We start from the raw sequence: 14691 nt of genomic DNA, 5'->3' as shown, positions 1-14691 counted from the left end.
TGCATCACTAAATGATTTCCAAGCGGTAAGCTATCAAAGCTTTTGATATGTTACATGTAGATATTGAATTTCTATGTATTTAAATTTAAGGTTAGGAAAAAAAACACTTTTTCATACAGTAAAAAAAAATCTAAAATAGCTTTATGTACGCGTACACATAAATAAGAAGATGTAGCAAAAGCTATAAAGACTTTATTTCTTCTGTTCTAGACTTTTTCAGAGTTAACAAACTACAAATTAACAATCTCCCATTTTGACAAGCTAGATTAAAAATAAAATATTCAGCTGAGTTTTAGGTCACTTAATCTGCATTACAACCTCATACTACACAACTTCAATGATTTTTTTTTCAATGTGCATATAACAATAAGTAAAATCCCCAAGAACAAATATCTATCGCAATTAAATGCAAACATTTTTGGGAGGCAGAAAAGTCGCTATATTATAGTCTGCAAGTCAATTGAACTACTACAATTATTTCAAAGAAATAAGAAACTGTTGACACTTGCAGTACTCTATATCATTACTTCTAATCCTGAGAACAAATTTTATTTAATCTTTGACTTAAAACTGTTAACTTATAAAACCAGAGACATAAATAACTTATTAAGTTATTTATGTCTCTGATAATATATATTTTATTCTGTTCATAACTATAGAAGTTTAGCGTGTTCAACAGGTTAATTTTTTATCCACATTCTCAGATTGCGATATCGCACCTTTAATGTGAGGTTGATTGACATCGAATATTTAGACACTTATTGTTTAACAATTGACCGCTGCAGTGAAAGCATCCTTCCAAATGTTACTCAATTATTTATCAATTGCTGATCTGCAGCCCGGGGGCAATATTCTGATCGCTGACGCGACACGAGATTTTCGGTCGCACGTGGAGCGGATTGACTTAGCATAGACTGACCAAATAAACACACGGGTGGGAAAGTGACATACATTGAGGAGAAAAATGTACACATGTTAAGTAGTAGCCAAAAATAGGTCTTCGCCACATTTTGAAAAAAATAAAGCCCTTGCACTGTGATCATGAAACCGATAAAATCTAAACAAATCTTGTTTAAGAACTCATGTGAACATTCTAAAAATAATCACTAAATCCCTCAATTCTGGACAATTCTTTTATCGTGTCAGCCTCTACAGCCAATCGCAACTTCTCGGGCCTTTCCGGCAAACTCGGAAAAACACTTCGAATGTTTTACCTAGGCGTCCATGACAACCCCCCTTTTTATAAAACTTGATATAATTACAACACATTTTATGATCTGTTGAGATATGAGCTATACTTCATTAAAGGTATCAATATACACTAAAATATAACACAGAAACGACATACAAGACTTCTTGCCGATACTTTTTTTAATGGGAAGCGACTCCATTTTGTATAAAATTCTAACATCCGGTGATGTTAATACATTCGAGGTGTATTTCCAAACTTGCCAGAAAGGCCAGAGAGGTTGCAATTGCCTCTACCGCATGTGTTAATTTGATATTTGATTTTTTTGTATCCTGCCTTGAACGCTTGGGGACTGTTTCATTTTCTATATTCGGCTAAATAATGCTTCCAATTTTGAGCTTTCTCTCTCTCTCTCTCTCTCTCTCTCTCATTTTATGTGCAACCTTATGAAGATGTCAACTACTTTCTACGATATCTATAAAACCTATCAGCAGTATTTAGTGGAAATATTCGTGGGTAAATAAAAAAATCTTAAATTGAAACACAAGTCAATCTTACATGTACCGGTCAAAATCTCGAATAAACAAATAGTTGGAATCGTACAAAATATCAATAAACATGCACGTGTGATAAAGTACATGTAGAAGAACACGAAGCTACCGCGGATCACTTGTCCACTCGCGCGGGATCTCCTTGGCTATGTTCTAGGGGTGATCATCATTTTAAGGTTTAATCTTTGTGGTTTTTCGTTGTTTATCTATAACATTATTTGTACATGTATAGTTTTTAGAACATTTTAGAATTACAAATTCACTATTGATGATGATGTTTCTGATTTGGAATAATATCGCTTATATCAATTTTTAGAGGGGCTTCTCAATTCACATTCTAATGTTTAATTAAATAAATTGAAGGTGAACAAACTTTAAGAACATAATATTGAAACATTTCTTGTATATATATCTTGTTATTAGATAACCGCTTCCCTCTAAGTAGTGCAGCCGCGACCGATTTCCTCGGCCGACTTACGTAAAGGTAAAACACACATAGAGAGCTCAGAACCCAGGAAGATTTACAATGTTTGCAGTATGATTACTAAACTCTAATTAATATAACATTTTTCCCCAATTAATCCCACAGTTGATCTTTCTGTCTGACACTGCTTCAGTTCGAGAATAGCATTGCTTTTATGATTAAACAGAACGATTTCTTATTGACACTCTATCGTTTAATTCAAATTAAGAATAGTAAGCTTTAATGGCATTGTGTACGATTCTTGTGTTTGCGGCTAAATAAAATCACATATGACAGACGCGATTCTTGTGTATTAGATAACCGCTGACCGCTAGGTAGTCCATCCGCGACCTTCGCGATCGATTTTCTCGGCGGCGGGCGAGATGGGTTATGTAATGACGCACACAACAAAGAATTTAGGTCGATTTGAAATGCTTGCAGTAAAATGACTCAAATCTATTTCATGGAAGTTATTTTTTTTTTAAATCTAGTTTATGTATCTCACTAGATAAGAAAAAGAACGTTTATATTTTCTCGTTTTTGTTTTTCTTAACGGTTGTCCACTATAGGACCTAAACAGAGGTGACTCCAAAAAAAAAGGCTGTAAGAAAAACATGTACACGTATACTTTTTAGACACTTTTTCAAATGAATCAAAGCATCCCGTATATGCTGGTACACTTTCAGCTGTTAATTTATGTACGTTATGCGCACGAAGACGATTCGCTTACTTGCCAAATGAATACAGGTACATGTTAACAAGACAAGCTTTTTACACTCATATTTCGCATTACCGGTACAAAATAATTTTGTAACGACATTGATAACACAATAATGAACAACTTTTCTATCGACAGCTATAGCGAAATATTAACCATTTTTGAGTTATAAAGCGAAGACTTTTAAGGGCACTAGACCCCTAATTTAAGGGGCCAACCCTTTTTCAATGGTGTCAGGTGAAAGCCCTTGATATTTTGCACATATTTTGTTCTATATGTGTTTAGAGAAAATTTTAAACTAAAGAGCTACATAACAAAAACACACCCAAAAATCAGCATTTTTTGAAACACAAATTCAAATTAATTTTTTGAAACTTTAAAGGAGGAAAATTGTAAAAACAAAACTCGGAGGACAACGTTCAAACTCTCTATTTTTAAGATTTGTGACTTTGTAACACATGCTGTGAGCGGTTTCAGAGCCTTTGCGTGCACAAGAATGCCTATATTTTTGGGGAAAAGGGGAATAACTCGGTACCGGAAGTGTCGATTTCAACGATTTTCATTAGATATTGAGAAATAGTAACTACAAATAAGCTCTGAAAATTTGAACTTTATAGGACAACAAACAAGCAAGATATTTGAGTTTTAAAAAACGTCTAGAAGAAAAAAAAGAATAAAAAGAATTACCAACAGAATCAGTACAAGGTCTTCCGTTGAAAACGGAAGACCTTAATAACAGTTTCATTACATTTAAAATTTCTATTATTGCAAATTTTTTAATATATCATTTAATATTTATTCATTTGATGAGATATCGGCGCTTCTGATTGGTCGAAAAATTTCTTTGATACCTGCATCAATAAAATTTTTGCCGGATCTACTTTTCTCAACTGTTCTGATCTAACACTATTTATAGAACGGGAATTTCCAAGATAAACACTGTCAAGAAAATGTAAAGTTGTGTCTGTTTTATTGTCAGCAAACAAAATGCAACCTTGTGAATATAAAAAATTGAAACGAAATGGAAAATAAAGCGTCTTCTCACGATTTCGTCTGCTTGAGATCAATCAACATTTACAGCGAGGCTGGCTGTTCCTTTTCCAGGAATATTATAACGAACATATAGGCCTATAAACTTTCACGGTAACACTGCTGTTCAAATTTGGTAACGATAATTTTTAAATTTACACACGTACATGATCGGTCATCAGAATAAGCGTCGTAAAGAAAAGCTATGAGTGATGCATCAACTCCTTCTGCGCATTCCAAACGGCTGATATACCATTTAAGTACATCACTGGCTATGTAGTTACCACAACGTTTACAAAAGTCGCTTATACATACTATTCTCTGTCGACATATTGGCTATTTTCATCCACGATCGCCTTTCCTTGGATGGTTATGTCCAGTTGCATATTCCAGCGATCTCACATGAAAACTAGTTTTATTACGAGTTTTTCTGCACAGTGAATAATATCACAAGCTATCGCATGTGTTTTCCTTTCGTTTTCAATTCAGTCGGTTCAGATTTTAACTCACTATTTGTGTTTAATCCATTAATTAAATTCAGCTCAATAGCTCTGCATCAGCTGAAGGTGCGTCCATTTTGAATATTGTTGCTGTTGTTTTGTATTCATACGCGCCGCTTCATTTACATTATTTACATTTTTGATCAATGACACATCACATTTTTTTATTAGCTCACCTGAGCTGAAAGCTCAAGTGAGCTTTTCTGATCACCTTTTGTCCGTCGTCCGTCTGTCCGTCTGTCCGTCCGTCCGTCTGTCCGTCTGTCCGTCTGTAAACTTTTTACATTTTAAACTTCTTCTCTAAAACCGCTTATCCAATTTCAACCAAATTTGGCACAAAGCATCCTTATTGGAGGGCGAATATAAATTGCAGAAATAAAAGTCCGATCTGTATTCAAAGCGGAGAAAACCTTGAAATTGTAGAAAAAGGGGGGTGCATTTTTAAAAATCTTCTTCTCAAGAACTACCGAGGCAAATTCAACGTAGTTCAGCATAAATTATCCTTATGGGAAGGAAAATATAAATTGCAAAAATTAAGTGGTAATTCTGTTTCAAATCTGAGTTATTACGAAAATAATAATAAAGGAAAGGCGTGTTTCAATCAGTTTAATAGGTTCGGGTTCGGCATACAATAAAATTGGTAGACAAGACTTGGCCTGGGTAAAACAAAATATCAGCAGTTATTAATCTGCCAATCTCATTAAAATTTCAGGATATTTGATGGACTAGTATATTTGTATTCGCTGTAAATATTGCTGCAAAATAATGCGTATTTGGAACTGACGATTGCCGATCTGCCCCGGCTTTTATTTTGCCACGGCCCGGGTTTGCATACCCATTTTACCAAGACTCGTATTCCATACTTCTAAAACGAGGTTCTTTGTTTAAAGCAGCCATGACATTATACGAAAAAGGTTCGATCTGACTATGATGAATTTGCTTGTTGTGCAACAGTTCGCGTATGAAGGGAAATTTTGAAACATGCAAAATATATTGGTGCCGATTTTGTGAAATAAATTGAGGCTAGATATTTCAATGCGTTGACAGTTTTCACACATGACGTTGGTGCTAGCTTGTTCTAATTTTCGTTTCGTTTTCATTATTTATGCTTTGTTACCTGGAAACTATCGTCTGTATTTCGTGATTTTTACGTATTAAATCAAACAGAGAATTCGTTAAATCAAACAGTTAACTGTTTACCTGCGCAAATTAAGCAAAATCTGATGTAGGGGTAGGTGCCTACTGAAATACAATTCATTCTATCGGTAATTCGGCATTATCTTTTGCGTAATGGCAGATTAATGCAATAAGTTTTGTTGAGATGCTCGGCATTTTCTCGAGTTTATTCAGTTTAAATAGAGTTTGATATCGCTGACGGAAATATGTAGGTATATACATGTAATATATATATGAATAATTTCGAAAAAATAAATTGTGTTCTTTATTTGTTATACATGTAGTGCATGTTTCTTGTGTTTAATTGTTTACAGTTTCTATTTACTAACCATATTTGAGTGTTAAGCTTCGAATTATAAGCAAGATACAAAGATTTGCTCACAATTCTATGTTTGTACACATATCTTAATAACTAAAGATTAAAAAAGTAAAAAATTTGTCAATATTTATTAAGAAAATTTTCAAAGTCTGTTCTTCCAGAAACCAACGTATTGTAAACTTAACCTTTTTAGCTCACCTGAGGGTGGGGCCACAATGAGGGGTCGAAGTTTAACAAATGAATATATAGAGTAAATCTTTAAAAATATTCTTCTCAGAAACTAATCAGCCAGGAAAGCTAAAACTTGTGTGAAAGCATCATCAGGTAATGTAGATTCAAATTTGTAAAAAATCATGACCCCCGGGGGTAGGGTGGGGCCACAATGGGAGATTGAAGTTTAACATAGGAATATATAGAGTAAATCTTTAAAAATCTTCTTCTCAGAAACTAATCGGCCATGAAAGCTGAAATTTGTGTGGAAGCATCCTCAGGTAGTGTAGATTCAAAGTTGTGGAAATAATAACCCCTGGGGGTAGGGTGGGGCCACAATGGGGGTCGAATTTTAACATATGATTATATAGAGTAAATCTTTAAAAATCTTCTTCTCAGAAACTAATCAGCCAGGAAAGCTGAAACTTGTGTAGAAGCATCCTCAGGTAGTGTAAATTCAAATTTGTGAAAATCATAACCCTGGGGGTAGGTTTGGGCCACAATGGGAGGTCGATGTTTTACATAGGAATAAACAGAGTTAATCTTTAAAAATCTTCCTCTCAGAAACTAATCAGTCAGGAAAGCTGAAACTTGTGTGAAAGCATCCTCAGGTAGTGTAGATTCAAAGTTGTGAAAATCATGATCCCCATGGGTAGGGTGGGGCCACAATGGGGGTCAAAGTTTAACATAGGGTAAATCTTTAAAAATCTTCTCAGAAACTAATCAGCCAGATGATTCTTTATAATTGTTAAGACTTTGGCCCCAGGACAATTCTTTGGCTTCACGAGAAGGTTCAGAGGTTGATGTACGTTTATATCCCATATATAAACTATTGTTAAGGATCTTTTTGAGAACTGCAATACTCAACATATGATATGACTATAAAATCATCCTGTTAGAAAAGGGACTAATGATTATAAACATAAGAATATCCAGGGGAAAATGGATTTTATTTATACAGGATCTACATGTATTATTGTACATTGTCCAGATAGTTTGTATTATGACTCCATTAAGCTGATTTTACCATACCTATTGTTCCTCAGGTGAGCGATGTGGCCCATGGGCCTCTTGTTTGAAAATGTTTTATTAAATGATAAGAAATGAAGATAACAATTTTTCTATTGATCGACGTATCAAAGAAAAAATTGACGAAAAAAAATAAAAATTGTATTTGGTATGAGGTTCCTCAGGTAAGAGTTATCGTTCCTAAGTCCTAAGGCCGAAACACCTTGGGTACTTTTCAATTTCTTAGTTGAAGAAAATTTCCTAAATATTGTGTAAGAATGATAAATACTACATATTTCATTATAGGTCTATATAAGCAAATATAACCGCTTTAATGCAACACTATGTCAAATAAGTAAAGGGGAAAATTAACTTATAGGATTATAATGTGGATTAAAGTACATTACTACTGAAATACTTTCATTGGTTTAGAATTTTCTTTCACAATATTTAACCAAAAAATACGTCTTAGAAACTTTTGGAAAAGTAATAAATTTTTCAAACCCGACTCGAACTCGTGACTTACAGGCCCGTAGTGAGCGCTCTAACCCACTGCACTGCGCTGTAAGGTAGCAATGATGGGAAAGAAGCTATAATTTATAAAATTACACTTGATTTATTGTTTATTTCGATAAATAATACGACACAACATAAAGGTGTCCCATACCACCTTACATGTAAATAATGAATTTTATCAAAATGTTGATTTATTCTACCAATTTAACAAATTTTTCAAAAGAGCGGTCCCCATACAATTCGCCTCAGTTGCAATCAGCCAGTACCAGAATTACATGCTTCCAGATTTACTTTTTTGCGCACTTTGTCATCAGAAAGTGGTGTAGAATGCCACCTTAATGCATACTCTGCCATTCATGATGTGTAGCGTTGTCAAGTAATGGGAGAACATGGGGTGTTTGAGCTTGCTCACTCTTTCCTTCTTGTCCAAGTATTTGGTATTAATCATTTAATACAATAATAAATTATTTTTGTTTCTTGCAGACAAGCTGCTTTTCAAACGCCTTCAGGGGGAGACAGAGGAAAACCTTCCCGGATTATCCATAATTCCAATGGAGTTACAGAAGCCAAATAATTACCGGTCATCAACAGACTTTGTGTTCTGTGCGTGAACTCTACATAAACAACGTTTCATGAATGGACTCTGTATCTGTGTAGGTGAACAAAAATAACGCGTCATCAATGGACACTGTTGCTGTGTAGGTGAACTCTGCACAAAAATAACGCGTCATCAATGGTCTCTGCGTTCTGTGTACGTGAAATCTGCACAAAAATAATGCGTCAACAATAGACTCTGTATCTGTATAGGTGAAATCTGCATGTATAACATGTCATCAATAGACTCTGTATCTGTGTGAACTCTACATATATAACACGTAACAATAGACTCTGTGCTCTGTGTACCTAAACTCTTTATGAATAAGGCATCATCAATGGAATCGGTTTTTTTTGTGTACGTGAACTCTACTGTAATTTGTTATCATACGTTTTTAATCAATTTTATCTAAGTGTAAATGTTGTCAGTATATAATATGTTTTACCTATCTAAGCTCCTGAAATTTCTGGTATCATTCGGTGCTTGGACGGAGATGTCCATTACAATTGTAGCCAATGTGTCACATATGTAGTAGAGTGAAATTTTATAGGTTTTTAATATTTTAATTTCAGAATATTGATTTCTTCATTATTATTGACATGTTCTAATCAATTTGTTACTTTTCAGGAATTTTACTATTGCAGACTTCAATTTATTTAATTACATAACAGAAAATGATTTATCAGTGGTGAATAAATAAATTATTTAGTTGAATTAATTTAAATTGATATTTTGTGTTTGTTTTTATTTACTTTGGTTACTCCTCTTTGGAGTACACCTGTAGTTTCTATTTATAGCATTTAATTGAGTGGTCACTTAGATCTGGTCATGTGATTGGTTTATAGGGGTACTTGTATTTGTTCATTCTGACTCCTGAATTTCATGCTAAGAGGCTAGCCATGCAGTTTTAACTGCCATATTAGAATTTTGAAGTTGTTCTATATTTTATTCATCTTTGAAGTATTTTCCTGCACCTAGAAGGTTAGTTCTTTTAGTGTATTACAGTGTAATTGGGTTTACAATTTGTTTAATTATTTATTTATCTATTTCCACTTCTTTTCCCACTTTGAATGAATGTTGGAATGTTTAAGATATAGTGAGAGGAGAGTGAATGGCTTATGTGAGTTTATATTTGTATGAATGCAGTCAGTAATTAAAGTAATAATCTTCAAATTAAGTTTATCAGGTGTAAATAATTGTGTTTTCTTAATAAATTTAAAAGCTAGGAGAAAGAGTGTGAGTGCATTATAATTATAAATTTTACAGTTTTATAATGCTTAAATATAAATATCCATACATGTCAAAATCATATTTCTTTCACATTTAGTTTTGACATACACTTACACGACCTACATGTAACTGGTAGAAGTTTCCATGACCTTCGCACCTCATGGGAGGGTCGGGGAATTTTGTTCTGTAATATTTGCCATACACAAATAAACCTACAATAACCCATTGACTGGATTTCCTGTCTTATTCCACTCGGTTTCAAATGTGGTAGAGTCAAGTATATGGCATTCCTACTAGCTCTGGCTAGTGGGTTAACCCTTTAGCTCGATCGGTAGAGTGCTGGACTGGCGTGCCAGAGGACCCGGGTTCAAACCCCAGCAGAGACAGTAAGTGTCTCTGTTACATTTGGTGCACATTTGGTGCCCACGTTGGGACCTGGGTATTATCTGGCGGGTGAGAGAGATTGTTTCCAGAACTTTGCCCCACAGGCATTGGCACTCCAGGAGAGTCGGGACGCCTCTTTCCTTGGAGGGGGACAATGTGGTAGAGTCAGGTATATGGCATTCCTACTAGCTCTGGCTAGCGGGTTAACCCTTTAGCTCGATAGGTAGAGTGCTATGCTGACTGGTAACACAATTTTATTTGAATAACCTTAGTTTGCTGTTAGTTTGGATTTAATTTCTATGAAATCTGTTTTAAAGATTGAATATCAGACTGAGTTGAAAGTTAGTGCTGCAATCAAACTATAAATATTGTAATATAAAGTAGATAATATAAATGTTTTCATTTGAATTCTCTATGATTGTTACTTATTGGTTGGACTATTGAATTCTTTATGATTGATATTTATTGGTTGGACTATTGAATTCTTTATGATTGATACTTATTGATTGGACTATTGAATTCTTTATGATTGATATTTATTGATTGGACTATTGAATTCTTTATGATTGATATTTATTGGTTGTTCTATTGAATTCTCTATGATTGATACTTATTGGGTGGACTATTGAATTCTTTATGATTGATACCAATTGGTTGGACTATTGAATCCTTTATGATTGATACTTATTGGTTGGACTATTGAATTCTTTATGATTGATACTTATTGGTTGGACTATTGAATTCTTTATGATTGATACTTATTGGTTGGACTATTGAATTCTCTATGATTGATACTTATTGGTTGGACTATTGAATTCTTTATGATTGATACTTATTGGTTGGACTATTGAATTCTTTATGATTGATACTTATTGGTTGGACTATTGAATTCTCTATGATTGATACTTATTGGTTGGACTATTGAATTCTTTATGATTGATACTTATTGGTTAGACTATTGAATTCTCTATGATTGATACTTATTGGTTGGACTATTGAATTCTTTATGATTGATACTAATTGTTTGGACTATTGAATTCTTTATGATTGTTACTTATTGGTTGGACTATTGAATCCTTTATGATTGATACTTATTGGTTGGACTATTGAATTCTTTATGATTGATACTTATTGGTTGGACTATTCAATTCTTTATGATTGATATTGGTTGGACTATTGAATTCTTTATGATTGATATTGGTTGGACTATTGAATTCTTTATGATTGATATTGGTTGGACTATTGAATTCTTTATGATTGATATTGGTTGGACTATTGAATTCTTTATGATTGATACTTATTGGTTGGACTATTAAATGTTCTATGATTGATACTTATTGGTTGGACTATTGAATTCTCTATGATTGATACTTATTGGTTGGACTATTGAATTCTTTATGATTGATACTAATTGGTTGGACTATTGAATTCTCTATGATTGATACTAATTGGTTGGACTATTGAATTCTCTATGATTGATACTAATTGGTTGGACTATTGAATTCTCTATGATAGATACTTATTGGTTGGACTATTGAATTCTCTATGATTGATACTTATTGGTTGGACTATTGAATTCTTTATGATTGATACTTATTGGTTGGACTATTGAATTCTTTATGATTGATATATATTGGCTGGACTATTGAATTCTCTATGATTGATACTTATTGGTTGGACTATTGAATTCTTTATGATTGATATTTATTGGTTGGACTATTGAATTCTTTATGATTGATACTAATTGTTTGGACTATTGAATTCTTGATGATTGATACTGATTGGTTGGACTATTGAATTCTCTATGATTGATACTTATTGGTTGGACTATTGAATTCTTTATGATTGATACTAATTGGTTGGACTATTGAATTCTCTATGATTGATACTAATTGGTTGGACTATTGAATTCTTTATGATTGATACTAATTGTTTGGACTATTGAATTCTTGATGATTGATACTAATTGGTTGGACTATTGAATTCTCTATGATTGATACTTATTGGTTGGACTATTGAATTCTTTATGATTGATACTTATTGGTTGGACTATTGAATTCTTTATGATTGATACTTATTGGTTGGACTATTGAATTCTTTATGATTGATACTTATTGGTTGGACTATTGAATTCTTTATGATTGATACTGATTGGTTGGACTATTGAATTCTTTATGATTGATACTGATTGGTTGGACTATTCAATTCTTTATGATTAATACTTATTGGTTGGACTATTGAATCCTTTATGATTGATACTTATTGGTTGGACTATTGAATTCTTTATGATTGATACTTATTGGTTGGACTATTCAATTCTTTATGATTGATACTTATTGGTTGGACTATTGAATTCTTGATGATTGATACTAATTGGTTGGACTATTGAATTCTCTATGATTGATACTTATTGGTTGGACTATTGAATTCTTTATGATTGATACTGATTGGTTGGACTATTGAATTCTTGATGATTGATACTGATTGGTTGGACTATTGAATTCTTTATGATTGATACCTATTGGTTGGACTATTGAATTCTTTATGATTGATACTTATTGGTTGGACTATTGAATTCTTTATGATTGATACTTATTGGTTGGACTATTGAATTCTTTATGATTGATACTGATTGGTTGGACTATTCAATTCTTTATGATTAATACTTATTGGTTGGACTATTGAATCCTTTATGATTGATACTTATTGGTTGGACTATTGAATTCTTTATGATTGATACTTATTGGTTGGACTATTCAATTCTTTATGATTGATCCTTATTTGTTGGACTATTGAATTCTTTATGATTGATACTTATTGGTTGGACTATTGAATTCTTTATGATTGATACTTATTGGTTGGACTATTGAATTCTTTATGATTGATACTTATTGGTTGGACTATTGAATTCTCTATGATTGATACTTATTGGTTGGACTATTGAATTCTTTATGATTGATACTTATTAGTGGGACTATTGAATTCTTTATGATTGATACTGATTGGTTGGTATTCTGCCTGGTGCAGGCAGATAGCTAACCTTGCACAACGCAAACAAAAGTCACACGGGTTTCATAGTTTATTTTGTGTGGAAAACGTTGCCGTCGTGAATAATATTGGTAAAAAACTACAACAAATAGAAAAAACAAATTACTAAATAGGAAAATATAGAACCTTACTTCATACATAGAAAAAATATGTAAATTACTTTAAAGACCATAATGGCGTGCCATACTTTTGAGAATGTTTTATCTGCATAATAAAATTGTCATCTGTAACTAAACTTCAAAAATACAATTAAATACTGACAGATTTAAGCAATAACTTCAATAAAAAAGACTTACTTAGTGGCTCGAGGCACGCATCTAACAAGATTGAAGCCGATAGACAAAGTGAGACCGGACTGGTCAGTAAGGCTGACAGGAAGTGAGTGATTGACCAGATATACGTTGTAGTTAACTTGTACCAAAAAGGATTACCGGATATACTAAACTCAGAGTGGTTAGCTTGTACAAAAATATTTCTGAAGAATTTAAATTTTAAACTATAGACAGCACACTCCCCGTCTGATATGAAAATATCACTTAAATGCATAAACCGTACTCTGTTCACAAAAAGTTGTTCATGAAACTGTTTTTGTAAACTTTCACAACACAATAAGCATTAAATGGAATGACACAAAAATATAATTTCAGAAATCGGACGCACATATATACGCGACTGTCCATCTTTGATAACACGAACTTCAAGTTTGCGCACAAGTCCATCTTTGCTAGGAAACACTCTTTCAACAAGTCCTGTCGGCCAATGGTTGCGATGTGCATCACGGTCCTTCAAAAGAACGACATCACCAACTTGGATGTTATCTCGAGTGTCTTTCCATTTTCGTCGCACTTGTAGACTCTGCAGGTATTCATTTTTCCAACGACACCAAAATTTCTCCGCTAGAGACTGAACAAATTTCCATTGAATGTTATAAACTTCGCTGACACTGAGATTTTTAAAATCCTCGTTTGAATCAACGGTTTTTTGAGTAAGTAAAACAGCTGGAGACAAAACGCAAGGTGCCTCAGGGGCGGTGGATACAGGTACCAGTGGACGGGCGTTGACTATCGCTGTCGCTTCAGCCATAAACGTGCTAAGGACTTCATGGGTAATTCTTGTGTGCTTAGAATCCAGTAAGATTGAATCAATGACTCGTCTGATTACACCAATTAAGCGCTCCCAAGCGCCTCCCATGTGAGAAGAGAACGGAGTGTTAAATTTCCAAACTGCTCCTTGCAACTGTAAGAAGGATTTAATTGAGGGGTCTTCTACAAAAACAGCATTTATTCCAAGTTCACGAGTTCCACCAATGAAATTTGTCCCTCTGTCTGAATAAAACTCTTTTACTTTTCCTCTAATAGATGTAAAGCGACGTAAGGCGTTGATGAATGACGAAGTAGTCATCTCCTCAATTACTTCTATGTGGACACCACGACATGATAAACACGCAAACAATACGGCCCATCGTTTAGAGTTTGCAGAACCACCACGTGTTCGACGCGTGACAACATCCCAAGGTCCAAAACAGTCGACACCAACGTAGGTAAATGGAGGACAAGGGGTAAGTCGTTCCTCAGGTAGGTCTGCCATCTTTTGTGAAGCAAGGCTACCACGAAGTCGACGACACTTTACACAATTGGATAGAATGGAATATACAAGTCTTTTACAGCCCGTTATCCAATATCCTGCTGCTCTGATGGCCCCGGCGGTTAGATGGCGTCCTTGATGACGAATAACTTCATGGAAGTGGAGTACGAG

At 33.9% G+C, this 14691-nt stretch overlaps 1 protein-coding gene and 2 pseudogenes across 2 annotated transcripts in view; all 3 read left to right on the top strand.

Annotated features, from left to right (window-relative positions):
- LOC128171440 (uncharacterized) overlaps positions 1–8919 on the top strand; it is a 95851-nt pseudogene extending 86932 nt beyond the window's left edge.
- Positions 1–14691, top strand: part of LOC128171377 (uncharacterized) — a 253998-nt gene that overhangs the window by 29305 nt on the left and 210002 nt on the right. The gene's annotated exons all lie outside the window — the stretch shown is intronic.
- The window catches only part of LOC128171876 (talin-1-like), a 97687-nt pseudogene that overhangs the window by 68411 nt on the left and 14585 nt on the right, over positions 1–14691 (top strand).

The sequence above is a fragment of the Crassostrea angulata genome, chromosome 2 (assembly GCF_025612915.1).
Source record: "Crassostrea angulata isolate pt1a10 chromosome 2, ASM2561291v2, whole genome shotgun sequence".
Lineage (NCBI taxonomy): Eukaryota > Metazoa > Mollusca > Bivalvia > Ostreida > Ostreidae > Magallana > Magallana angulata.
Note: the sequence above shows the minus strand (reverse complement) of the source record. Positions and strands in the feature narration are given on the sequence as shown.